This window comes from Sapajus apella, unplaced genomic scaffold (assembly GCF_009761245.1).
Source record: "Sapajus apella isolate SASKATOON/1434 unplaced genomic scaffold, GSC_monkey_1.0 scaffold48, whole genome shotgun sequence".
In the NCBI taxonomy this organism is placed as follows: Eukaryota; Metazoa; Chordata; class Mammalia; order Primates; family Cebidae; genus Sapajus; species Sapajus apella.
In genome coordinates, this window is record NW_022436988.1 from 16,698,049 (window position 1) to 16,726,042 (window position 27,994).

At 46.6% G+C, this 27,994-nt stretch overlaps 1 long non-coding RNA gene across 1 annotated transcript; it reads left to right on the top strand.

Annotated features, from left to right (window-relative positions):
* Positions 1-752: 752 nt before the first annotated feature.
* LOC116525784 lies at positions 753-25,775 on the top strand. The gene is made up of 3 exons (XR_004257820.1): positions 753-895; positions 13,369-13,373; positions 25,762-25,775. It is a non-coding gene; the product is annotated as an uncharacterized LOC116525784 (long non-coding RNA).
* The last annotated feature ends 2,219 nt before the right edge of the window (positions 25,776-27,994 follow it).

Below are 27,994 nucleotides of genomic sequence, written 5' to 3' on the forward strand. Positions count from 1 at the left end.
TGGGAGGCCAAGGCAGGTGGATCACAAGGTCATGAGTTTGAGACCAGCCTGACCAATATGATGAAACCCTGTCTCTACTAAAAATATTTTTTAAATTAGCGGAGCATGGTGGCACGTGCCTGTAATCCCGGCTACTCAGGAGGCTGAGGCAGGAGACTTGCTTGAACCCAAGAGGCGGAGATTGCAGTTAGCCGAGATTGTACCCACTGCACTGCAGCCTGGGCGAAATAGCAAGACTCTGTCTCCAAAAAAAAAAAAAAAAAAAAATAGGGAGGGAAGGAAAAAGAGTGAGTGATGAAGATTTTGACTAAAAACCAAATTTTAAAAAGTGGCTGGGTGCAGTGGCTCACACCTGTAATCTCAGCACTTTGGGAGGCTGAGGCAGGTGGATCAGGAGGTCAGGAGTTCAAGACCAGCCTGACCATGATGGTGAAAACCCATCTCTACTAAAAATACAAAAATAAGCCGAGAGTGGTGGCTCATGCCTGTAGTCCCAACCATTCGGGAGGCTGAGGCAAGAGAATTGCTTGAACCCAGGAAGCGGAGGATGCAGTGAGCTGAAATCCCGCCACTGCACTCGAACCAGAGCAAGACTCCGTCTCAAAAAAAAAAGAAAAGTATCCCCTAACGTCCTTCTTCCTACAAAACAAAGTGTGTTTTAATTACAAGTCAAATTTCACTTTAAAGGAAGAAAATAGCCCTTAGGCATTTTCTGTTCTAGTTAATTTAACTTTAATTTTTGTCTCCAGCAGGTACCTCTTCAGTAGAAAAATGCAATGAGGTTTCTCACACCTTCTACCTATGGGCCAGTTACATACAGAAGAGAAAACTGAAACTGAAAACTGATTTGTCATTTTTACAAAAAGTCGCCGAGAAGAAAAATTCCCAGTACAGAGTATGTAATTCTTTTGTGGCATTTCTGATGCTATAGGGTTAATCCAATATGAAGAAAGTGACAGAGAGCAGGATTGATTTTTATGGATTCCACATTATATCCAAGTACTTGGCAACCTGCCCTCTCTTATGTTGCAAAACAAAAATGTGTTGCTTTCAGTGTTTTTAATAGGCCAAGCAGTTTGTTTGATCACAGTGCTCGGGCCCACACTCAGAGACACTAGAACATTCTCATTGCTTTAGTGAATATCTTGGTCTCCTGTTTGTACCCTAAAGAACCATTTGAGGGCTCAAGGAGTCATGTCCTGGGAGTGATTACAGGTCTTGGACCTCAGTCCCACTGTCTCAGCCTAAACCATTCAAAGGGACTCAGAGCCAGATTTGCAAAATATTTTGCAAAACTTGCAAAAACCCCACCAGTTTTAGATTTTGAAATTATTGGCACAGGCAAGTGTCTGCAATCATGAACTTCTCATGATTGGGGCGGAACAGATTTCTATAAACAAAGCAAACTCCAGTCTCTCCAGCCTGCTCTAGAAATATCTGTACCTGGCTGGGTGCAGCGGTTCACGTGGAGGCCGAGGCAGGCAGATCACCTGAAGTGAGGAGATCGAGACCAGCCTGGCCAACATTATGAAACCACCTCTCTACTAAAAATACAAAAATTGGCTGGGCGCGGTGGCTCACGCCTGTAATCCCAACACTTTGGGAGGCTGAGATGGGTGGATCACCTGAGGTCAGGAGTTTGAGACCAGCCTAGTCAACGTGGCAAAAACCCATGTCTACTAAAAATACAAAATTGGCCAGGCACAGTGGCTCACGCCTGTAATCCCAGCACTTTGGGAGGCTGACTCAGGTGGATCACCTGAGGTCAGGAGTTCGAGACCAGCCTGACCAACATGGAGAAACCCTGTCTCTACTAAAAATATAGAAATGGCCAGGTGCGGTGGCTCATGCCTGTCATCCAAGCACTTTGGAGGCCAAGGAGGGCGAATCACCTGAGGTCGGGATTTCAAGACCAGCCTGACCAACATGGTGAAACCCCGTCTTTAAATAAAAAATAAATAAAAATTAAAAATACAGAAATTAGCTGGGCATAGTGGCACATGCCTGTAATCCCAGCTACTCAGGAAGCTGAGGCAGGAGAATTGCTTAAACCTGAGAGACAGAGGTTGCAGTGAGCCAAAATCGCCTCATTGCACTCCAACCTGAGCAACAAGAGTGAAACTCCATCTCAAAAAAAAAAAAAATACAGAAATCAGCTGGGTATGGTGGTGTGCACCTGTAATCCCAGCTACTTGGGAGGCTGAAGCATGAGAATAGTTTAAACCCAGGAGGCAGAAGTTGCTGTGAGCCAAGATCACGCCACTGCACTCCATCCTGGGCAAAAGAGCAAGACTCTGTCTCAAAAAAAAAAAAAAAGGAAAAAAAAATATTTATACCCAAAGAAAAGGGTCCCTTCCAGCTCAAGGATGCTTTAATGTCAGCTTTGTTTTTTAACTATAAATGAAGTGCTTTGAGCAAACCTCAGAGCCTTCAAGTGCATATTTTACCCTAACTCATCTCTTTGCCCCACAAGCTTGACCAAAAGGCAAAAATATCCCTTATGATTCTCCTCACAAGAAGAGAACCAAAAAGTGTTTACTGGATGCAAGGCAGTTTGTTTAAGGAGTCAAAAAAAAAAAAACATGGCCGGGCACAGTGGCTCACGCATGTAATCCCAGCTCTCTGGGAGGCCGAGGTGGGCAGATCACTTGAGGTCAGGAGTTGGAGACCAGCCTGGCCAACATGATGAAACTAAAGATACAAAAATTAGCTGGGTGTGGTGGCGTGCGCCTGTAATACTAGGTACTCGAGAGGCTGAGACATGAGAATCGCTTGAATCCTGGAGGTGGAGGCTGCAGTGAGTCGAGATAATGCCACTGCACTCCAGTCTGGGTGACAAAATGAGACTCCGTCTCAAAATAAATAAATAAATAAAACAAAGATGCAGCCTTGATAAAGAACAAGATCATGACCTTTGCAGGGACATGGATGGAGGTAGAGGCCATTATCCTTAGCAAACTAACACAAACAGAAAACCAAGTACCGCATGTTATCACACACGAGTGGGAGCTATATGAGAACACACATAGAGGGGAACAGCACACACTGGAGCCTTTCGGAGGATGAAGGGTGGGAGGAAGGAGAAGATCAGGAAAAGTAATTAGTGGCCGGGTGAGTTGGCTCACACCTATAATCCCAGCACTTTAGGAGGACAATGTGGACAGATCACCTGAGGTCGGGAGTTCGAGACCAGCCTGACCAACATGGAGAAACCCCGTCTCTACTAAAGATAAAAAACTAACTGGGCATGGTGGTGCATGCTTGTAATCCCAGCTACTCGGAAGGCTGAGCCATGAGAATCACTTGAACCCGGGAGGCAGAGGTTGTGGTAAGCCGAGATCACGCCGCTGCACTCCAGCCTGGGCAACAAGTGAAACTCCGTCTCAAAAAAAAAAAAAAAAAAATCTATTGACTCAAAAGCCTGGTAAGCAGCTTTCACTGTTTTCACCAAACCTCACCTTCCATCGTCTTGACCAAAGGTAAATATCCCTTATGATTCACATCACAAGAAAAGAGCCAACTGTTTATTGCATGTAAGGCAGTTTCTTAAAGAAATCCTTTAAAAAATCTGTTGACTCAAAAGCCTTGTGACCAGCTTTCAGAGTATTCACCAGACCTCATCAGAGCCACAACAATAAACCTTCCCATAATAGTCAACTCTGGTGTCCCAGAAGACAGCGGCAGAGCTATGGGTTGATTTACCAGTCGTTACTAACATTCCTACTTGCACACAGTTGGATTTCTTTTCAATACAGCCCAACTTTTTTTTCTGGCCCTTGTACCACGTTCGCTTGCCTGATTTAGTTATCTAAAGGCTTTAGGTGAAGTCAGGAGAGTTTCCAACACTACGAATGATGATTGGAAATGCTGATGGTTCTTTATACCAAATAAAGCTGTCCTCACCGGAATTCTTACAAAGTGAAAGGCCGCAGTCCCTACTTAGGGAGTCCTCCTGAGTACCTAGGATTTCAGGCACCTGCCACCATGCCCAGCTAATTTTTTGTATTTTTAGTAGAGACGGGGTTTCACCGTGTTGGCCAGGCTGGTCTTGAACTCCTGACCTTGTGATCTGCCAGCCTCAGACTCTCAAAGTGCTAGGATTACAGGCATGAGCCACCGCACCTGGCCTCCCCACTATTAGTTTTTTAAATATGTGTAGCCATCTGTACATTCTAACATATGGAAATTATAAAGTTGACTTGCATGTAAATCTAATTCACCTAGGCCCATCCCAAAGTCATCAGGCCCAGAGTGGGCCTTGGAGAGAGAACAGATAAAGGGTAGGGAATTCTACTGACTCAAAACCCTTCCGACCAGTTTTCACGGGCTTACCAGATTCCCTTAGTGCCACAGAAAACATCTCATAATAGCTTTAGAGTCCAGAGGCAGAAAATACTATAATATTTTGTAACATTTTTTGCATAACTGTACTGTTCTTGCAAGAATAGTAGAGGGAGTTCCCATACAACCTTCACCCACATTCCCCAAATGTTAATATTTTTATCACATTTGCTTTATCATTCTCACTATATTTTTTTCTGAAACATTTGAGAGTAAGTTGCAGAGATACCGCCCCTTTACCTCCAAACACTTTTTTTTTCTTGAGATAGGGCCTTGCTCTGTTGCCCAGGCTTGAGTGCAGTGGTATGATCATGGCTCACTGCAGCTTCAACCTCCTGGGCTCCAGCAATTTTCCCACTTCAGCCTCCCAAGAAGCTGGGAGTACAGGCGGGTGCAACCACGCCCAGATAAGTTTTGTTTTTTGTTTTTTGGGTTCTTTTTGCATAGAAGAGCTCTCACTATGTTGCCCTGGCTAGTCTCGAGCTCCTGAGCTCTCAAACTCTGGCCGTGGCCTCCCAGAGCACTGGGTTTATAGGCATGAACCACCACATCCAGCCTCTAAACACTAAACAAGGAATTCTGTGGGAACATAACCACAGTAAGATTATTTAAAATCAGAAAATTCACCTTCATACAATACTATTCGCTAACCTATAGACTTCTTTCAGATTTTGCCAATTACCCCAATCATGTTATTTTTTAAAAATTTCAAAATCACCTGTTGCATTCTGTGGTCACGTCTTTCTGGTCCTGTTCAACTTGGAAAGATTTCTCAGGCTGGCCCTGACTTTCACAACCTTAATTTATATATATATATATTATTGCATTTTAGGACATTTTTGAGGAGTCAGTTGTTCTGCAGAATGTCCCTGAGTTTGGGAACATCTGTTGCTTTTCTCAGGACTAGATTCCGTTTGTGCATTTGGGGCAGGAATACGCCGGAAGTAACTCTGTTCTCTTCTCAGCACATCACAGCAGGAGACCTGTGACGTCCGTGTGTCCTGTTACCTGGGATGTTAATTTTGATCATTGGTTAAGATGGTGTCTACCAGCTGCCTTCATGGCAAAGTTCATATTTTCTCTTTGTAAAATAAGTATTATGTACCTGGGTACATGGCTCATGCCTGTAATCCCAACACTTTGGGAGGACGAGGCAGGCGGATCACTTGAGGTCAGGAGTTCCAGACCAGCCTGACCAACATGGAGAAACCCTATCTCTATTAAAAATACGAAATTAGTGGTGGGACATGGTGGCACATGCCTGTAATCCCAGCTACTCGGGAGGCTGAGACAGGAGAATTGCTCGAACCCTTGAGGCAGAGGTCCTGGTGAGCTGAGATCGCACCACTGCACTCCTGCCTAGGCAACAAGAGTGAAACTTCATCTAAAACACACACACACACACACACACACACGCACACACCCCAAAATTAGCCTGGCAGCCAGGCTAGGTAGCTCACGCCTGTAATTCCAGCACTTTGGGAGGCTGAGGCAGGCGCATCACGAGATCATGAGTTCGAGACCAGCCTGGCCAACATGGTGAAACCCCCTCCCTACTAAAGATAAAAAAATTAGTTGGATGTGGTGGCACATGCCTGTAATCCCAGCTACTTGGGCAGCTGAGGCAGGAGAGTCACTTGAACCCAGGAGGCGGAGGTTGCAGTGAACTGAGATCACGCCGTTGGACTCCAGCCTGGGCAACAGGGTGAGACTCTGTCTCAAAAAAAAAGCCTGGTGCCTGTCCCCAGCTACTCAGGAGGCTGAGGCGGGAGCATCCCTTGAACCCAGGAGGCAGAAGTTGCAGTGAGCAGAGATTGCACCATTGCACTCCAGCCTGGGAGACAAGAGCGAAAATCCATTAAAAAAAAAAAAAAGAATAAATAAATAAATAAAGTATGAAACACTTTGAGACTGTAAATAAGTGTGTAATCCTCCAACTTTCACCCAAACGTTTTAGCATTCATTGATGATTCTTGCATGAATCAATTATGATGATGATCGGCGAATAGTCATATTATAACACTTTGATTTTCTTTTCCATGGAAGATTGAAATTTAGAATGACATGAAAACAAACCCTGTGAGACGTATAGAAAAAAAAAAAAAAGGAAACAAAAACCCAGACACATGGTGCTTATTTCCATGAACAGTATATACATTACCAATTAGGAAATCTCTTTTTGGCCGGGCGTGATGGTTCACGCTTATAATCCCAGCACTTTGGGAGGCTAAGGAGGGCAGATCTCCTGAGGTCGGGATTTCGAGACCAGCCTGACCAACATGGAGAAACCCATCTCTCCTAAAAATACAAAATTAGCTGGGCATGGTGGCATGTTCCTATAATTCCAGCTACTCAGGAGGCTGGGGCAGAAGAATTGCTTGAACCTGGGAGGCGGAGGTTGTGGTGAGCTGCGATTGCACCATTGCACTCCAGTCTGGGCAACAGCCAGACTCTGTCTCAAAAAAAAAAAAAAAAAGAAAGAAATTTGTTTTTGAACACAAAGCATGTGTCTGGAGTTGTGCCAGACCTTAAGATTCAAAAGTAAATTAGTCTGTGGCCCTACCACTGTGAACACGCCTGATCTCATCTGATCTCAGAAGTTAAGTAGGGTCAGGCCTGGTTAGCACTTGGATAGGAGGCTAACAGGGAAAACCACGTGCTGTAAGCTAAAAAAAAAAAAAAAAAAAAAAAAAATAGTAAATGAGATACCCGAGTTATCAGGGAGCACACTTGTTTAACAGAGGACACGTGAATAAACAACACAGTAAGGGCTATTTCTGGAACCAGGTTCCTTGTATGGTAGGGTCTGGGGCTCTGCTGTGGACTGGTGTAAGATGACACACTGTCTTTGTCATGGAGCTATTTGCATACATTGAGAAAGATAAGTTGCTTTCTGGGAGGCAAAAACTGGAATCCTATATATTACTGATGTATCTGAGGAACTTAGCTGCCCAGGCAAGAGCAAGATTGCCAGAAAGGACTATAGAAGCCTTAAAAAAGATCTCACTTTATTTATTTATTTTTATTTTTTTTTTTTTTGAGACGGAGTTTCGCTCTTGTTACCCAGGCTGGAGTGCAATGGCGTGATCTCGGCTCACCGCAACCTCCGCCTCCTGGGTTCAGGCAATTCTCCTGCCTCAGCCTCCTGAGTAGCTGGGATTACAGGCACGTGCCACCATGCCCAGCTAATTTTTTGTAGTTTTAGTAGAGACGGGGTTTCACCATGTTGACCAGGATGGTCTCGATCTCTTGACCTCGTGATCCACCCGCCTCGGCCTCCCAAAGTGCTGGGATTACAGGCTTGAGCCACCGCGCCCGGCTTAAGATCTCACTTTAAACAAACGAAGAGTTGGTTGGGTGAGTCAGCCACCCGGGCCTAAGACCCTCATAGTCCTGGCTTGGGGAAGTCCCACCTGATATCATGTCAAACATGAAATAGACCCACATCTCATATTATATTAATTGATGTGTGTATATATTAGTTTTATATGAGATGAGGTTTTTTTTTGTTTGTTTGGTTTGGGTTTTTTTTTTGAGACAGAGTTTCACTCTTGTTGCCGAGGCCAGAGTGCAATGGCACAATCTCGGCCCACTTTGTACTTTTAGTAGAGACAGGGCTTCTCCATATCGGTCAGTCTGGTCTCGAACTCTTGATATCAGGTGATCTGCCCACCTCGGCCTCCCAAAGTGCTGGGATTAGAGGCGTGAGCCACCACGCCTGGCCTTGTTTGTTTTTTTGAGATGGAGCCTCACTCTGTTGCCCAGGACTGGAGCAGTGGCATGATCTCAGTTCACTACAACCTCCACCTCCTAGGCGCCTGTGATGATCCTGCCTCAGTCTCCTGAGTAGCTGGGATTACAGGCACATGCTGCCATGCCCTGGCTAATTTTTATATTTTTTTATAGAGATGAGGTTTCACCATGTTACCTAGGCTGGAACCCACCTTTTTATTGAGATGTAATTTATATACCATAAGATTCACCGATTTATTTATTTATTTATTTTTGAGACAGAGTCTCACTCTGTCACCAGGCTGGAGTGCAATGGCGCGATCTCGGCTCACTGCATCCTCCACCTCCCAGGTTCAAGCAATTCTCCTGTCTCAGCCTCCCGAGTAGCTGGGACTACAGGTACACGCCACCACACCCAGCTAATTTTTATGTTTTTATTAGAGGCAGGGTTTCACCATGTCGGCCTCCAGGATGGTCTAGATCTCTTGACCTCATGATCTGCCCGCCTCGGCCTCCCGAAGTGCTGGGATTACAGGCGTGAGCCACCGAGTCTGGCAAGATTTGCCCATTTAAAGTGCACAGCTGAATGGTCTTCAGTATAAAGAGTTGTGCAAACATCACCACAATCTAATTTTAGAACATTTCATCACTTCAGGAAGGCATTTTATGCCCATTTAAAGTCACTCTCCTTCCTTCCTCCAGCCCCTGGCGCCCCCAGTCTACTTTTTGTCTCTATGGATTTGCCTTTTACAGACATTGCATCTAAATGGAATTATACAATATGTGGTCTTTAGAGATTTCTTTCCACTTTGCCTAATGTTTTGAGGTTCATCCATGTTGTAGCATGTATCAGTACTCCATTTTTTTTTTTTTTTTTTTTTTTTTTTGAGACAGAGTCTCTCTCTGTCTCCCAGGCTTAAGTGCAAATGGTGAGATCTCAGCTTACTGCAACCTCTACCTCCTGGCTCAGACGACTCTCCTGCCTCACCCTCCCAAGTAGCGGGTATTATAGCCATGTGGCACCCCGCCCAGCTAATTTGTGTGTTTTTAGTAGAGACTGGGTTTCACCATGTTGGCCAGGCTGGTCTTGAACTCCTGGCCTCAAGTGATCTGTCCACCTTGGCCTTCCAAAGTGCTGGGATTACATGAGTGAGTCACCACGCCCAACCTGAAGCTGGAATTTTAGATCAAAGATCATAGATAGGCCAGGTGCAGTGGCTCATGACTGTAATCCCCACACTTTGGGAGGCCATGGCAGGAAGATTACTTGAGGCCAGGAGTTCAAGACTAGTCTGGGCAACACAGGGAGACCCTGTATCTACAAATTAGCTGGGCATGGTGGCATATGGCTGTGGTTCCAGCTACTTGGGAGCCTGAGAGGTGGGAGGATCACTTGAACCTGGGAGGTTAAGGCTGCAGTGAACCGTGATCACACCACTGAAACCCAGCCTGGGCAACAGAGCAAGACTTCGTCTCCAAATATATATATATGTACATATATATCATACATGCATAGGCCAAAGTCAAAACCAGGGGTGCAAAAGGAAAACAGACCAGAAACCAAGTATCAGGATCAGGATCCAGAAAGGCAGGATTACAGCAGAGACATTAAAACCAGGACCTGGCCAGTGTGGTGGCTTAATGCCTATAATCCCAGCACTTTGGGAGGCCAAGGCGGGTGGATCGCCTTAGGTCAGGAGTTCGTGACCAGCCTGGCCAACATGGTGAAACCTCATCTCTACTAAAAATACAAAAAATTATCTAGACATGGTGGCCAGCACCTGTAATCCCAGCTACTCAGGAGGCTGAGGCAGGAGAATCACTTGAACCCGGGAGGTGGAGATTGCAGTGATGCCGTGAGCTGAGGTCACACCACTGCACTCCAGCCTGGGCAACGCGAGCAAAACTCTGTCAAAAACAAAACAAAACAAAACAAAACAGGAGCATAGTAAAAGTGAGACATTGGAGATGGAAACCAAAGATAACATTGTAACTGGGAGCCTAGCTGATCTTGTAGTTGGATTTAGAGGCAAATTGGGTGATTTTTCCACTGGCTGACCTTTTAAAAGTTCCAGACATGCTCTCCCAAAGGCACTAAGTTCTGTATCCCAGAGAGGTGGGCTCATGGCACGGCCAGTCTCAGAGTTGGTGCTTGTGACAGCTCCTGACACAAGGCACTCCTATCAATGAAGAGTCAAGCAGCACATGTTTGTTGAAGGTCTACTCTGTGCCTCTTGTGGCAACACGTACACTTGGAGACGGAGGCTACTATCAGAATATAAATTTTACTCTCAGGAAGCTGAGAAGACAGCTGGCTTAGAAACTAGCTTAGAACATTTCCAAGTTTGACACAGGGCCAGGGGCTGTCAAGCCTCAACCACAATGCAATCAAGCACCAGCTCTAACCCACAGGCACATGTCCAGCTAGGCTAATTAATGGAAAAGCCAGGATTAAGATTCAAGTTTTTTAGGCTGGGCAACAATGACAACAAAAAATTAGCAGCTTATGGTGGTGCAGGCCTGTAGTCCTAGCTACTCAGGAGGCTGTGTCAGGAGGATCGTTTAGAGGCTGCAGTGAGCTATGATTGCGCTACTCCACTCCAGCCTGGACGGCAGAGCAAGACCCTGTCTCTAAGAAAACCAAAATAAAAATAAAAATAAATAAAATTTAAGTTTTCCAGGCCGGGCATAGTAGCTCACACCTGTAACCCAGCACTTTGGGAGGCCGAGGCGGATAGATCACCTGAGGTCAGGAGTTTGACACCAGCCTGACCAACATGGTGAAACCTGTCTCTACTAAAAATACAAAAATTAGCTGGGTGTAGTGGTGGGCACCTGTAATCTCAGCTACTCAGGAGGCTGAGGCAGGAGAATTGTTTAACCCCGGGAGACAGAAGTTGCACTGAGCTGAGCTCATACCACTGCACTCTAGCCTGGGTAACAGAGCGAGACTCCATCTCTAAAATAGATAGATTGGATGGATGGATAGATAGATAGATAGATAGATAGATAGACAGACAGACAGATAGATAGATGATAGATAGAATTTAAGTTTTTCTACTCAAATGTGGGACTTTTACATTTATATCATAGGAGGCTCAGAGGGACAGTGGAAAGGGAGATGAAAAGGACTGAGGCTTGATTATTTCTTTTTTTTTTTTTTTTTTGGAAACAGTCTCACTCTGTTGCCCAGGCTGGAGTGCAGTGGTGTGATCTTGGCTCACTGCAACATCCACCTCCCGGGTTCCAGAGACTCTCCTGCCTCAGCCTCCTGAGAGGCTGAGACTACAGGTGCACACCACCATGCCTGGCTAATTTTTGTATTTTTTAGTAGAGACGGGGTTCACCATATCGGCCAGGCTGGTCCTGAACTCTTGACCTTGTGATCTGCCCACCTCTTCCTCCCAAAGTTCTGGGATTCCAGGCAAGAGCCACCTCGCATGGCTGGAGGCTTGATTACTTCTATGGAGAAGAAAAAAGAGCAGGGAAGGAGCACTGGTGGGCAAGAGGTTAAAGGAAGAGGAGTCTAAGCAGGAGAAAGGAAGGGGAAGAATCAGAGAACAAAGAAACCCCGACACATCCCTCTCCACAGGGTTCCAAAGACCCAAGCTATGGGCCCTGCCCCTTGCTGGGGAGCTTCATAGTTAGACCAGGGAATTCCCAAGGAGGTGGTACTATGCCCTAAGGGGGTCTTGAAATCTGCAGGGACATTTTTGGCTTTCACAATCAATGGGGAACGCTACCATTAAATGGTCAGAAACCAGGAATGCTAGACATCCTGCAGTATGTGGTTAGGACAGGACTTTCCAATGCCCACATTGGATATTGATGGAGGCCGGATGTGGCGGCTCATGCCTGTAATCCCAACAGTTTGGGAGGTTGAGGCGGGTGGATCACTTGAAGTCAGGAGTTCGAGACCAGCCTGGCCAACATGGTGAAACCCTGTCTCTGCTAAAAATACAAAAATTAGCCAGGTATGATGGCATGCACCTGTAGTCTCAGCTACTCAGGAGACTGAGTCAGGAGAATCTCTTGAACACAGGAGATGAAGGTTCCAGTGAGCTGAGATTGCAGCACTGCACTCCAGCCTGGGCCACAGAGCAAGACTCTGTTTCAGAAAAATATAAATAAATTGGCCTGGCACAGTGACTCAAGCCTCTAATCCCAGCACTTTGGGAGGCTGAGGTGGGTGGATCACCTGAGGTTGGGAGTTCAAGACTAGCCTGACCAACATGGAGAAACCTCATCTCTACTAAAAATACAAAAAATTAGCCTGGTGTGGTGACCTATACCGGTAATCCCAGCTTCTGGGGAGGCTGAGGCAGGAGAATCACTTGAACCCGGGAAGTGGAGGTTGCAGTGAAACAAAATCGCACCACTGCACTCTAGTCTGGGCGACAAAAGCGAAACTCTGTCTCAAAATAAATAAATAAATAAATAAGTTATCTATCATGGCTGTGGTTTTTTGTTGCTGCTGCTGTTTTTTGCTGTTGTTTGACAGAGTCTCACTCTGTTGCCCAGTCTGGAGTGCAGTGGTGCGCTCAGCAATCTTCCCAAGTAGTTGGGATCACTGGTACACACTGCCACACCTGGCTAATATTTTCTTGTGTTTTTTTGTAGAGATGGGATTTCGCCATGTTGCTCAGGCTGGTCTCAAACTCCGGGGCCAAGTGATCCACCTTCCTCGGCCTCCCAAAGTGCAGGGATTACCAGCAGAAGGCGCCGGGCCTCATGTAGGTGTTTATAATGATCTTGGTTGTGATGGTTAATTTTATGTGTCAACTGGACTGGCTTGAGGGATGCCCAGATGGCTGGTAAAACATTAGTTCTGGGTGACTCTGGAAGAGATTAACATTTGACTCGGCAGACCAAGAAAAGAAGATCTGGCTTCAATGAATGTGGTGGGGGGCGGGAGCAGGGAGCATTATCCAATATGTGCAGGGCCCCAAATAAAACAAAAAGGCCAAGGAAGTGAGAATTCTCTCTCTTCTTGAACTAAGACATTCGTCATTCTCCTGCCCTTGGATATCGTAGCTCTTGGTCCTTGGCTCTTAGACCTTTGGCCTTGGACTGGGACTGAATGACACCAGCAGCTTTCCTGATTCTCCAGATTGCAGATAGCATATTGAGTGAGCCAGCTCCCCTAACAAATCTTTTATGTCTCTCTAAATATACCCTGTTGGTTCTATTTCTCTGGAGAACTCTAACTAAATATATCAGTCTAGAACCTAACTCTACTCTGCATACAAGCATTGAATATTGTAGCACATTTTATTTTATTTTATGTCTTTTGAGATGGAGTCTCGCTCTGTCACCCGGGCTGGAGTGTAGTGGGGAAATCTTGGCTCACTGCAACCTCTGCCTCCCAGGTTTAAGTGATTCTCCTGCCTCAACCTCCAGAGTAACTGGGACTATAAGCGTGCTCCACCGTGCCAAGATAATTTTTTATATTTTTAGTAGAGACGGGGTTTCACCATATTGGCCACGCTGATCTTGAACTTTTGACTTTGTGATCCGCCCTCCTCAGCCTCCCAAAATGCTGGGATTACAGGCGTGAGCCACCGCGCCCAGACTTATTTTATTTTATTTGTGTATTTACTTGAAACAGGGTCTCACTCTGTCACCCGGGTTGGAGTGCAGTGGTGCGATCGTGGCTCACTGCAACCTGCAGCTACCAAGCTGAAGTAATCCTCCCCCCTCAGCCCCCTGAGTAGCTGGGACGATAGGCATGTGCCACCACAGCCAGCTAATTTTTTTTTTTTTTTTTTTTGAGACAAAGTCTTGCGTTGTTGCCCGGGCTGGAGTGCAGTGACACAATCTTGGCTCATTGCAACCTCTGCCTCCCAGGTTCAAGTGATTCTCCTGCCTCAGCCCCCCAGGCAGCTGGGATTACAAGCGTGTGCCACCACGCAGGGCTAATTTTTGTATTTTTAGTACAGACACGGTTTCACCATGTTGGCCAGGCTGGTCTCAAACTCCTGACCTCAGGTGATCCTCCCTCCTCAGCCTCCAAAAGTGCTGAGATTATAGGCGTGAGCCACTGCACCTAGCTAGTTTTTGTATTTTTTGTAGAGACGGAGTTTTTGGCCTCCTCCTCCCAAAGGGCCCCCTGCTTCTGCTGGCGTCATGTCTCAGAACTTTGCTATTGTTGGTCTCAGACACCAATTTGGCATCCATTATCCAGCGGCAGTGGATGGTTTGCGTGGAGTTGCTGCTGTCCAGGGCATCACCAAGATTCAAGTCCTCACCGTTGTCCAGCAGGCGGTGGTAGGTGGCGATCTCAACCTCCAGCTTGACCTTGATGTTAGCAGGTCCTTGTACTCCTGGTCCTGGTGCTGCCCCTCTGCTCCGGAGACAGACTTTCACTATGTTGCCCAGGGTGGTCTCAAAATCCTGAGCTCAAGCGATCCACCTGCCTCAACCTCCCAAAGCGCTGGGTGAGCCACCATGCCCAGATGAACTTTTTTTTTTTTTTTTTTTTTTTAAGATAGCTTCACTCTTGTTGCTCAGGCTGGAGTGCAGTGGGGCGATCTAAGCTCACTGCAGCCTCTTCCTGCTGGGTTCAAGCAATTCTCCTGCCTCAGTCTCCCGAGTAGCTGGGACTACAGGCACCTGCCACCATGCCCAGCTAATTTTTGTATTTTTAGTAGAGATGAGGTTTCATCATGCTGGCCAGGCTGGTCTCGACGCCATAGCTAGGCAAAGTCATCTGGGTACTTCCTTATGTCTTCTAGTGCAGCCATGCCCAAGCATTTCCATATTGAAATTTTGTATCCTATTTATTTTATTTTATTATAAATTAACTTTCATTTATTTCTTCTTTGTATTATGGAGGTTTGTTTTTTGAATTAAGTGCATAGGTGGGTTATTTTCTACATTAATTTTTTTTTTTTTTGAGACAGAATCTTGCTCTTTTGCCCACGATGGAGTGCAGTAGTGCAATCTCAGCTCACCGCAACGTCCAACTCCCGGGTTCAAGTGATTTTCCTGCCTCAGCCTTCTGAGTCGCTAGGATTACAGGCACGTGCCACACCCAGCTAATTTTTGTATTTCTAGTAGCGATGGGGTTTCACCATGTTGGTCATGCTGGTTTCAAACTCCTGACCTTGTGATCTGCTCGCCTAGGCCTCCCAAAGTACTGGGCTTATAGGTGTGAGCCACCGTGCCTGGCCAACAATTTCTTTTTTTTTTTTTTTTAATCTTCAACTTTTGTTTTAAGTTCAGGGGTACAGATGCAGGATGTGCGGTTTGTTTCACAGGTAAACGTGTGCCATGGTGGTCCACTGCACACATCATCCCATCACCTGAGTATTAAGCCCAGCATCCATTAGCTGTTCTTCCTGATGCTCTCCATCCCCCACAGGCTCCCCTCTCCCATTAATTTTATTTTAGGAGAACAGAGAGAGTATTACAAAATGTTTGGTTAAAAAGAAGGTAATAGGGGCGATCCAGTTGAAAATGACTGAGCAGACAAGGATATGGCCCCAGCCACCATCCCCTTCTCATTTGGTGTGGCTTTGGATCAGATCTTAAACTCTTTAGGAAACAGCTACTTTTACACACTAATTAGCATTCAGTGTGTATTTGGTTTAGAGAAAGGCCAGCAAAAAATCATCCAGAAGCCAAGCACGGTGGCTCATGCCTGTAATCCCAGCCCTTCGGAAAGTCGAGGTGGGAGAATTGTGTGAGCCCAGGAGTCCGAGACCAGCCTGGGCAGCATGGTGAAACCCCTCTCTACAAAATAAACACAAAAACTACCCAGGCATGGTGGTGCACTCCTGTAGTCCTAGCTACTTAGGAAGCTGAGGTAGGAAGGTTGTTTGTGCCCAGGAGGTTGCATTGAGCCTGAGATTGTGCCGCTATACTCCAGCCCGGTGACAGAGGGAGACCTTGTCTCAAAAAAAAAAAAAAAAAAAAGTGGATCACCTGAGGTCAGAATTCGAGACAAGCCTGCCCAACATGGTAAAACTCCGTCTCTACTAAAAATGCAAAAAATTAGCCGGGCATGGTGGTGGGCGCCTGTAATCCCACCTAGTGGAGAGGCTAAGACAGGAGAATTGCTTGACCTGGGAGGCGGAGGTTGAAGTGAGCTGAGATCGCGCCACTGCATTCCAGCCTGAATGACAAGAGCAAAACTCCATCTCAAAGAAAAAAAAAAAAAAAGCAAAACAGCAAAGCAATTACCTAGAGCAGGCAAAGGGTAGCTCCTTTGTCCCACATCCCTTGTGGGCTGAAGCAACCTCCACTTCCTGGGTCATAAGTAGCAGGGAGCACCCAGCCACAGAAACTGCCCCATAATTATTCATTGTGTCAGAGGTGTTTGAACCACAGTGACTCCATCTTGAATAGGGGATAGGGGCTGGGTAAAACGAGGCTGAGACCTACTGGGCTGCATTCCCAGGAGGTTAGGCGTTCTTAGTCACAGAATGAGATAGGAGGTCAGCACAAGATCCAGGTCACAAAGACCTTGCTGATAGAACAGGCTGCGGTAAAGAAGCTGGCCAAATCCCACTGAGACCAAGATGGCGACAAGAGTGACCACTGGTCGTCCTCTCTGCTCATTATGAACTAATCATAATGCTTTGGCATGTTAAAAGACACTCCCAGGGCCGGGCGCGGTGGCTCAAGCCTGTAATCCCAGCACTTTGGGAGGCCGAGGCGGGTGGATCACAAGGTCAAGAGATCGAGACCATCTTGGTCAACATGGTGAAACCCCGTCTCTACTAAAAACTACAAAAAATTAGCTGGGCATGGTGGCGCGTGCCTGTAGTCCCAGCTACTCAGGAGGCTGAGGCAGGAGAATTGCCTGAACCCAGGAGGCGGAGGTTGCGGTGAGCCGAGGTTGCGCCATTGCACTCCAGCCTGGGTAACATGAGTGAAACTCCGTCTCAAAAAAAAAAAAAAAAAGACACTCCCAGCAGCGGCATGACAGTTTACAAATGCCATGGCAACATCAGGAGGTTACCCTATATGGCCGAAAATAGGGAGGAATCCTTAATTCTGAGACTTGCCCACCCCTTTCCCAGAAAACTCATGAATAATCCACCCCTGGTTTAGCAGATAATCAAGAAATAACTACAAGTATCCTTAGTCCAGCAGCCCAAGCTGCTGATCTGCCTATGGAGTAGCCATTCTTTATTCTTTTACTTTCTTTTTCTTTTCTTTTTTTTTTTTTTTGAGACAGAGTCTTCCTCTGTCACCCAGGCTGGAGTACAGTGGTGCAATCTCGGCTCACTGCAACCTCTGCCTTCCGGGTTCAGGCAATTCTCCTGCCTCAGCCTCCAGAGTAGCTGGAACTACAGGCATGTGCCACCAAGCCTGGCTAATTTTTTATATTTTTATTTTTATTATTTTATTTTATTTTTATTTATTTTTGTTGTTGTTATTGTTTTTTATATAAAGACAGGATTTCACTATGTTGGCCAGGCTGGTCTTGAACTCCTGACCTCAAGTGATCTGCCCGCCTCGGCTTCCCAAAGTGCTGAGATTACAGGCATGAGCCACCATGCCCGGCCTTTTTTGTATTTTTAGTACAGACGAGATTTCACCGTGTTAGCCAGGATAGTCTCGATCTTCTGACCTCATGATCCACCCGCCTCAGCCTCCCAAAGGGCTGGGATTATAGGTGTGAGCCACCACACCTGGCCTCCTTTACTTTCTTAATAAACTTGCTTTCACTTTATGGATTAGCCTTGAATTTTTTCTTGTGCAAGTTCCGAGAACCCTCTCTTGATGTCTCAATTGGGACCCCTTTCTGGTGTTAAAGCAAACTAAATATGTCCTGAGAAGGACTCTTCTATATTTGAGTTCTTGTGGATGAACTACAACCTAGCTTAATAGGTAGGCAAGAGGCAGGTGTGGTCACTCATGCCTGTAATCCCAGCATTTTGGGAAGCTGAGGCAGGTGGAATGCCTGAGGTCAGGAGTTCGAGACCAGCCTGGCCAGCATTGTGAAACGTTGTCTCTACTAAAAATACAAAAAATTAGCTGGGCATGGTGGCGGGTGCCTGTAATCCCAGCTACTAGGGAGGCTGATGCAGGAGAATCGCTTGAACGCAGGAGGCAGAGATTGTGGTGAGCTGAGATTGCGCCATTGCACTCCAGCCTGGGCAAAGAGAGTGAAACTCTGTCTCAAAAAAACAACAAAAAATCCTGTAGTCCCAGCACTTTGGGAGGCCAAGGTGGGCAGATCACCTGAGATCGGGGTTTGAGACTAGCCTGACCAAGTTGGAGAAACCCCATCCCTACTGAAAATACAAACAGTCAGGCATGGTGGCACATGCCTGTAATCCCAGCCACTCGGGAGGCTGAGGCAGGAGAATCGCTTGAACCTGGAAGGTGGAGGTTGCTGTGAGTCGAGATGGCGCCATTGTACTCCAGCCTGGGCGACAGAGTGAGACTCCGTCTCAAAAAAAAAATAGGTAGACAATATCAAAAACCTAACCTAGGAGTATGCACATGTTAACAATAGCTAAGTCTTGGCCAATTCCTGTGGCCACACTTCAACCATTCATACACTGCTGAGAGTTCAAACTCCGTTCAAATAAGGCAGACAGCGAGGTGTAACCAATCCAGCTGTTCTGTACCTCACTTCCAGTTTCTGTAGTCATTTCCCTTTCTTTGTCTATAAACCTTCTTCCACCACGTGGCTGTGCTAGAGTCTCTGAATCTGCTGTGATTTGGGGGCTACCCAATTTGCAAATTGCCGTTGCTCAATTAAACTCCATTAAATTTAATAGAGCTGAAGTTTTTCTTTTATCACCGGTAACAACCGCACAGAGAACAGCTGCAGACACCAAATGGAACTGAAGACAACAATGCCTGCCTGGGAAGGTAGAGGGTTGGAGGATGCTGAGTGGAAGAAGGGATTCGGCGGGTGGGGGATGCGAGGGTGTCTTTGAATGCAAATAGACATTGCCAGGCTGGACACGGTGCCTCATGCCTGTAATCCCAACACTTTGGGATGCCAAGGCGGGCAGATCACTTGAGGTCCAGAGTTTGAGACCAGCCTGGCCAACATGGTGAAACCCCATCTCTACTAAAAAATACAAAAATTAGCCAAATGTGGTGGCACGCACCTGTAATCCCAGCCTACTCAGGAGGCTGAGTCAGGAGAATCAATTGAACTCGGGAGGCGGAGGTTGCAGTAAGCTGAGATTGCACGATTGCACTCCAGACTGGGTGACAGAGCGAGTCTCTGTTTCAAAAAAAAAAAAAGGAGCCAGGTGCGGTGGCTCACACCTGTAATCCTAGACTGAGGAGGGCGGATTGCCTGAGCTCAGGGGTTCTAGACTAGCCTGGGCAACACGGTGAAACTCTGTCTCTATTAAAATACAAAAAATTAGCTGGTGTGGAGGCGTGCACCTGTAACCCTAGCTACTTGGGAGGTTGAGGCAGGAGAATCACTTGAACCCAGAAGGCAGATGTTGCATCACACGACTGCACTCCAGGCTGGGTGACAGAGCGAAACTCCATCTCCAAAAAAAAAAAATAGACATTGCCCTCCCTCTTTCCCTGGATGGTATCTCAGAAGATTTACCCATTCTCTTTGGCATTCATTATGGCTTTCCAAGGGCCACAGCAGGCCCTCCCTTCTGCAGTCCCATGATGATGAGGACTTCTCAATAGTCCTATTCATTACACTCCATAAAAGCTCTTGCCTTGCTGGGCGTGGTGGCTTATGCCTGTAATCCCAGCACTTTGGGATGTGGAGGCAGGTGGATCATGAGGTGAGGGGTTCGAGACCAGCCTAGCCAATATGGTGAAACCCTCTCTCTACTAAAAATACAAAAAAGTGGCAGGGCGCAGTGGCTCACGCCTATAATCCCAGCACTTTGGGAGGCCGAGGCAGGCAGATCACGAGGTCAAGAGATGGAGACCATCCTGGTCAACATGGTGAAACCCCATCTCCACTAAAAATACAAAAATTAGCAGGCCATGGTGGCGTGCGCCTGTAGCCCCAGCTACTCGGGAGGCTGAGGCAGGAGAATTGCTTGAACCCAGGAGGCAGAGGTTGCGGTGAGCTGAGATCGTGCCATTGCACTCCAGCCTGGGTAACAAGAGTGGAACTCCGTCTCAAAAAAAAAAAATACAAAAAAGTAGCCAGGCATGGTGGCCCACAGCTGTAGTCCCAGCCTACTCGGAAGGCTGAGGCAGGAGAATCGTCTGAACCCGGGAGGCAGAGGTTGCAGTGAGCAGAGATTGCGCCACTGCACTCCAGCCTGGCGACAGAGGGAGACTCCATCTCAAAAAAAGGAAAAAAAAAAAAAGTGCTTCCCTATGTAAATTATCCCCTGGGAATCTTCAGCCCTCCCCCTTCTTACCAATTCAGGACTGCCAACCCACACTTTCAAATCCTGGCTTTGGACTTGATGTTTCAAAGCTTTCCTTGCTTCTTTGTTTGCCTTTCCCGAGACTTAACACCAGTTCGCCTTTGCACCATGACCCACAGCACAGGCCTGACCCACCCTCACTGGAGAATCAATTTCACTCTGTTCCATTGCCTCATAACTGTGACCAATCATACCCTCTTTCAAGCCCAGACCTGACTCCCAAGCTCCTGGCCTGGGCTAGAATCCAAGGTCCTATTTGCCAAGTAGAAGAGGCTGGACAGTTTTCCCAGCTGCTGCCTTGCTGAAAGCAGAGCCTCATACCCTGTACTCCGACCTCATCAGTCCTGTAGTGAGCATTACTCGTCTCTCAGAGGTTGAGAGAGTTGGCATTACTCGTCTCTCACCACCAATATAACATTTTTATTTTTTACATTTGAAAAAGAAATTAAGAGCTTCCAGTGTCTAGAATCTACTTCCAAGAGGAATAGCCCTGTTGGAAAATCTAAATTAGCCATTTGGGCAGTTTACCTATTTATTCTGCAAAGTCCTCTTTTTTTTTTTTTTTTTTTTTGAGATGGAGTCTCGCTCTGTCACCCAGGCTGTAGTGCAGTGGCGCAATCTTGGCTCACTGCAACCTTGGCCTCCCGGGTTCCCAAGCGATTCTCCTGCCTCAGCCTCTTGAGTAGCTGGGATTATAGGCATGCATCACCATGCCCAGCTAATTTTAGTATTTTAGTGGATATGGGGTTTCACCATGTTGGTCAGGCTGACTTGAACTCCCGACCTCGTGATCTACCCACCTCAGCCTCTCAAAGTGCTGGGATTACAGGCGTGAGCCACCGCGCCCGGCCCAAAGTTCTCTTCTTTAGGGCACTTCTTGGGTTTGTACTGAGCCATTGAATTTCAAAGCCTGCGGTAGGATCTAAGATTATATTCAAGATATCACTCTTACCTTACACCTCAAACACAAACCAATGAAAACCCAGCCATTTGCTAGGTGTACAGTCTACTAAATCCATTAGAATTCTGAATACAATTCAATTTTTTTTTCTTTTGATAATTTAGAAAGTGTCTAGAGCGTTGTATCATGCCATGGATTTTCTGGCAAATAATAGGTTGATTCTCTCTTGCCTTTAAGCCGTCTTTGACTTTGGATTCTCATCCCCATTGATCACCTTTCCCTACAGAAATGATCCAGCTCCAGTTCCCATCCTTGTCCCTCTCTGTGTCTTGCAAATTTCACAAGCCTCTGGTGTCAAAAGCATTTTTTTTTTTTTTTTTTTTTTTGAGGCAGAGTTTCACTCTTGTTGCCCAGGCTGGAGTGCGATGGCGCGATCTTGGTTCACTGCAACCTCCGACTCCCGGGTTCAAGCGATTCTCCTGCCTCAGCCTCCTGAGTAGTTGGGATTACAGGCGTCCAACACCATGCCCAGCTAATTTTTGTATTTTTAGTAGAGATGGGGTTTTACCATGTTGGTCAAGCTGGTCTCGAAGTCCTGACCTCAGGTGATCCACCCACCTCGGTCTTCCAAAGTGCTGGGATTACAGGCATGAGCCACTGCGCCCGGCCCAAAAGCATGTTGATGGCCCAGTCACTGCTGCTGTCACAAAGGAGCCAACTAGGCTCCTGGAACTCCATCCTTCCTGGCTTACCCAGGGAGATGAGAGTAAGCTCTGGTTTCAATGATATGCAGGACGTCTTAGGGTAGGAAGAGGCTTGACTTGGAGCTGCGGTTGGTTTGTCCTAGTGTATTTATTCTTTTTTTTTTTTTTTTTAAAAGACGGGGTTTCACCATGTTGGTCAGGCTGGTCTTGAACTCCCGACCTCAGGTGGTTCGCCCACCTTGGCCTCCAAAGTGCTTGGATTACAGGCGTGAGACACCATGCCCAGCCTGTCCTAGTGCATTTAAAATCAAACATTTGTGGCCCAGCGAGGTGGCTCACGCCTGTAATCCCTGCAGTTTAAGGGGACGAGGTGGGCAGATCACCTGAGGTCTGGAGTTCGAGACCAGCCTGATCAACGTGGAGAAACCCCATCTCTACTAAAAATACAAAATTAGCCAGGCATGGTGGCACATGCCTGTAATCCCAGCCACTCGGAGGCTGAGATAGGAGAATCACTTGAACCCGGAAGGCAGAGTTTGCAGTGAGTCGAGATGGCACCATTGCACTCCAGCCTGGGCAATAAAAGCGAAACTTGATCCCCAGAAAAAAAAAAAAAAAAAAAAAATCAAACATACGTTGCCTTGATTAATTTTCTTCCAAAACCCTCTCCTGTCTGGACTGCATAGGAGATTCATATTCCTTCTATTAACACAGCTTTGAGCCTGTTTCTTGTAAATGAATCTGCTATGCTCTGTGCCTAGCATGTGAGCATGCCCGTTTTCCTTGCCTAAGGTTGCATGACAAAGCATCCTACCTCAACTGACAACCATTGCTGGCAGACCCAAATGGACAGGAGGTTTCTTGGCGCCTTGGGGGGTGGGAGCAGGATGAAAATTCAGCTCACCCAGCCTAATTACAATTATGATTATTACTCATGTCTCCATGCCCAGCCTAACAGGCTGGGAGAGCCCGAGGAAGTGAAATTTGCTAGTTCTTTAAATATTGAGTCAGCCAGGTATGACCTAAATAGTAGATCTCTATTAAATAGAACTTTAATTGCAAAACAACACCAATAACAATAACAGCAAATATGTTTCTCCAGTCTAGGTGGTATTATCTATGTTAGGTCAGATAACCAAATTTACTGTACAGACTTGATGGGGCTGCGTTTGGAATATGTACAACTCCATAACTCCTGATGTTCCCATTTCCAGGCCATCAAGTTCAAATTGAAATCTGAGAATTCATGTCAGGAAAGCCCATGACTGCCTGTTGAGAGATTTTGTAAAATCGAACAAAGTACATCCTGACAGATATTTAGATACAGCACTACAGGCCATTGTGACAAAAGGAAATCATGAAACTATACTTTTCAAATCCATTTTTTTTTGAGACAGAGTCTCAGTCTGTCACCCAGGCTGGAGTGCAGTGGCACAATCTCGGTTCACTCAACCTTCACCTCCCGAGTTCATGCGATTCTCCTGCCTCAGCCTCCTGGGTAGCTGGGACTACAGGCCCCCGCCACCGTGCCCAGCTAATTTTATATTTTTAGTAGAGATGGGGGTTTCACCATGTTGGCCAAGCTGTTCTGGAACTCCTGACCTCAAGTGATCTGCCTGCCTCAAAGTCAGGAGTTCAAGACCATCCTGGCTAACACGGTGAACCCCGTCTCTACTAAAAATACAAAAAATTACCTGGGCATGGTGGCCCACACCTGAAGTCCCAGCTACTTGGGAGGCTGAGGCAGAATTGCCTGAACCCGAGAGATGCAGGTTGCAGTGAGCTGAGATCGCACCACTGCACTCCAGCCTGGGTGACAGAGCAAGACTCCATCTCAAACCCAAACAAACAAACAAAAAGACATTGAAGGGAAAATGATAACACGATAACACAAAGGGCAAAATTGTGATCCATCTGGCTTGGGTTTGTTATGGCTTTTTCCCCAGAATCCAGGCCCAATCAAAGTCTGTAAACAGCACATAAAACTGTGTTACCTGCCCTTCTGCCATTCACCATTCCAGGGAACTGCCTGCCGGGCCCAGGCGTTTGCAGATGAAGTAAAGCGCAGATGAATAGGTGAAGCACAGGATTCTGGGGAGGGTGAAACTACTCTGTGTGATATTATAATGCAGATCCGTGCAAGTCAGGTTACATTTGTCCAAGCCCATAACGTACGATAGCAAGAGTGAACCTTAATGTAAGCTATGGGCTTTGGGTGATGATGATGCACAGGCCCATCGATGGTAATGTTTCTGGAAAAGGGTCCTGATTTACACCCTAAGAGAGGGTTCTTGGATCTCGCGCAGAAAGAATTCGAAGCTGGCGAGGCACGGTGGCTCACGCCTATAATCCCAACACTTTGGGAGGCTGAGGCTGGCAGATCACTTGAGGTCAGGAGTTCGAGACTAGCCTGGCCATCATGGCTAAACACGGTCTCTACCAAAAATACAAAAATTAGCCAAGTATGATGTGGGCACTCCCAGCTACTCGGGAGGCTGAGGCAGGAGAATGACTTGAACCCGGGAAGTGGAGGTTGCAGTGAGCCAAGATCGAGCCACTGCACTCCAGCCTGGGCGACAGAGCAAGACTCTATCTCAAAAAAAAAGAAAAAAGAAAAAAGAAAAAGAAAAAGAAAGAAAGAATTTGAAGCTAATCCATAGAATAAAGCAAAAGCAAGTTTATTATAAAAGTAAAGGAATGAAGAATGGCTATGCCAGGCCGGGTGTTGGGGCTCACACCTATAACCCCAGCACTTTGGGAGGCCAAGGCAGGTAGATCACGAGGTCAGGAGTTCCAGACCTTCCTGACTTACATGGCGAAACCCCGTCTCCACTATAAATACATAAGATTAGCCGGGAGTGGTGGCACCTGCCTGTAGTCCCAGCTACTTGGGAGGCTGAGGCAGGAGAATGGCTTGATCTTGGGAGGTGGAGGTTGCAGTGAGCCACAATTGTGATATTGTGCTGGCCTAGAGCCAGAACCGGAGCAAAACTATTTTATAAAATGCAAAACTGTTTTTAGATAAGTTGAAATGGCTGCCCCATTCTCCTCACAATAACTACTGTCCTTGGCCTCTGTAAATAGAACTGCTAGTTTGTTCTTCAAAACTATGTAAAGCTGCTTACCTTTTCTTACCAGTAACTGCTAAAATCTGTGATGTGTAAACAAATGTATATCTTGACTTCTGTAAACCGCTGAGGTAACAAACAGAATGACAAAAGTCCCCTAGCCCTTGGAATGTCCAGAGACCCCCGCCCTTGTCTCCACCCAGGAGGTGAATCACAGAATCCCCTAGCCCTTGAAATGTCCGAAACCTTATCATCCCCATCCCCGCCCCTCACCCCCACTCCCAAGGTGGTTTTTCGGGTATAAAAAATCATGGCACCCTCCTTTTGGCACCACAGGTTGGAGAGACATGAGTCCTTTGTGGTCGCCGGCATAATAAATGACCCTGCAATCTGGCATACTTTTGTCTTGGTGATAACTTTCTACGCTCCGGTCAAATACAACACAATCACAACACTGCACTCCAAAGTGGGGTCAGAGGGAGACTCTGTATCAAAAAAAAAAAAATTTAGCTGAGAGTTGTGGCAGGTGCCTGTAATCCCAGCTCAGCTACTCGGGAGGCTGAGGCAGGGAGAATTGCTTAAACCTGGGAGGCAGAGGTTGCAGTGAGCTGAGATCATGCCACTGCACTCCAGCCTAGGTGAAAGAGCAAGGCTGTCTCAAAAAAAAAAAAAAAAAAAAAAAGAAATGGCTGCTCCATAGGTAGAACAGCCCCAGGGCTGCTGGCTGTCAACATTTATGGTCATTTCCTGATTGTATGCTAAACGAGGGGTGAATTATTCATGAGTTTTCCCAGAAAGGGGTGGGCAATTCCTGGAACTGAACGTTCCTCCCCTTTTTAGACCATATAGGGTACATTGCATGGCGTTTGTAGTGGCACTGGTGGGAGTGTCTTTTAGCATGCTAATGTATTATAATTAGCACATAATGAGCAGTGAGGATGACCAGAGGTCACTTTCATCACCATCTTGGTTTTGGTGGGTTTCGGCCAGCTTCTTTACCACATCCTTTCATCACATCCTTTTACCTGTCCCTTGTGCTGACCTCCTATCTCATCCTGTGACTAAGAACGTCTTAACCTGGGAGGGCAGCCAGTAGGTCTCAGCCAGCAGGTCTCAGCCTTATTTACCCAGCTCCTATTCAAGATGGACTTGCTCTGGTTCAAATGGCTCCGACAGTAACAAACATGCCGCTCTGGCGGGGGACATTGACAATGGGAGAGTCTGTCCTATATGGGGGCAATAGGTACATGGGAAGTGTCTGTACCTTCCTCTCAGCTTTGCTGTGAACTTAAAACTGTTCTAAATCATTAAAGTCTATTGGATTGAAGAAAAATGCAAAGTGCTCGTACTCATGCCTTAATTATAAAATGCCTTACCCACACTTTCCATCGCCACCCATTCCTATCACTCCATTGAGGATGATCAGATAACCTTCTAATTAAAAGGTTATGCTGGGCATGGTGGCTCATGCCTGTAATCCTAGCACTTCGGGAGGCCAAGGTGGCAGATTACCTGAGGTCAGGAGTTCTAGACCAGCCTGACCAACATGGCAAGACTCGGTCTCTACTAAAAGTACAAAACTTAGCCAGGCATGGTGGCAGGCGCCTGTAAACCCTAGCTACTCAGGAGGCTGAGGCAGGAGAATCGCTTGAATCTGGGAGGTAGAGTTTGCAGTGAGCCGAAATGGTGACATGGCGCTCTAGCCTAAGGGGACAGAGGGAGACTCCATCTCAAAAAGAAATAAAACAGTGCTGAAACAATTAAAATACATCATATAAAGTTAAAAAAATAAAAATAAAAACCCCCAAAAAACTTTTTTTTAGGTGATGCCTTGCTCTGTCACCCAGGCTGGAGTGCAGTGGCGTGATCTCAGCTCACTGCAGCTTCCACCTCCCTGGTTCAAACAATTCTCCTGCCTCAGCCTCCCAAGTAGCTGGGATTACAGGTGTCTGCCACCATCCCCAGATAATTTTTGTATTTTCAGTAGAGATGGGGTTTCACCATGTTGGCCAGGATTGTCTTGAACTTCTGCCATCAGGTGATCCACCTGCCTCAGCCTCCCAAAGTGCTGGGATGACAGGTGTGAGCCACCGTGCCTGACTGAACATCAAATGTTTAACTTGCTGATTTGATGAGTTTTTGTTTTGTTTTGTTTTTAAGACAGAGTCTTGCTCTGTCTCCAGGCACCAAGCTGGAGTGCAGTGGCGTGATCTCGGCTCACTGCAACCTCCGCCTCCTGGGTTCAAGCAATTCTCCTGCCTCAGTTTCTGGAGTAGCTGGGACTACAGGCGTGCGCCACCACGCCCAGTTAATTTTTGCATCTTTTAGTAGAGAGGGGGTTTCACCATGTTGGCCAGGATGGTCTCTATCTCTTGACCTCGTGATCTGCCTGCCTCGGCCTCACAAAGTGCTGGGATTACAGGCATGAGCCACGGCGCCCGATGATTTGATGAGTTTTAAGGAAATTCAGATAATGGATATCAAATTTGTATTGAGTTTCCATCCAGTAAACATAGCTGGACCTCATTCTTTTTTTATTATTAACTTTTTGTTGTGGGGGGCATACCTCTCAGCAGAAGCTAGACCTCATTCTTGCTGTTGACTGAATTTTGTCTAAAAGAACCTAGGACCCAGATCAACATAGGACACACATCCTAACCTTCTCCCGCTTTTCTCCACATAGTTAACCAACCCCCAAGTGCCCAACACCAGCCAGCTTGCTGCTTCGGCAGACCGAGCTCCATCTTCAGGGGGCAGCCCTATCCCAACCCCCAACTTGTTTTCTGCCCCAGGAGCCCTCTTCCAAAGGTTGAAAAACCTGACACTGACCTCTCAGCCCTGCTACAGCTGGAGCATGGATATGTGGCCTGAGCCTGGCCAATGGGTCCTGGAGGGGAGCTTCTGGAAAAGACTTCC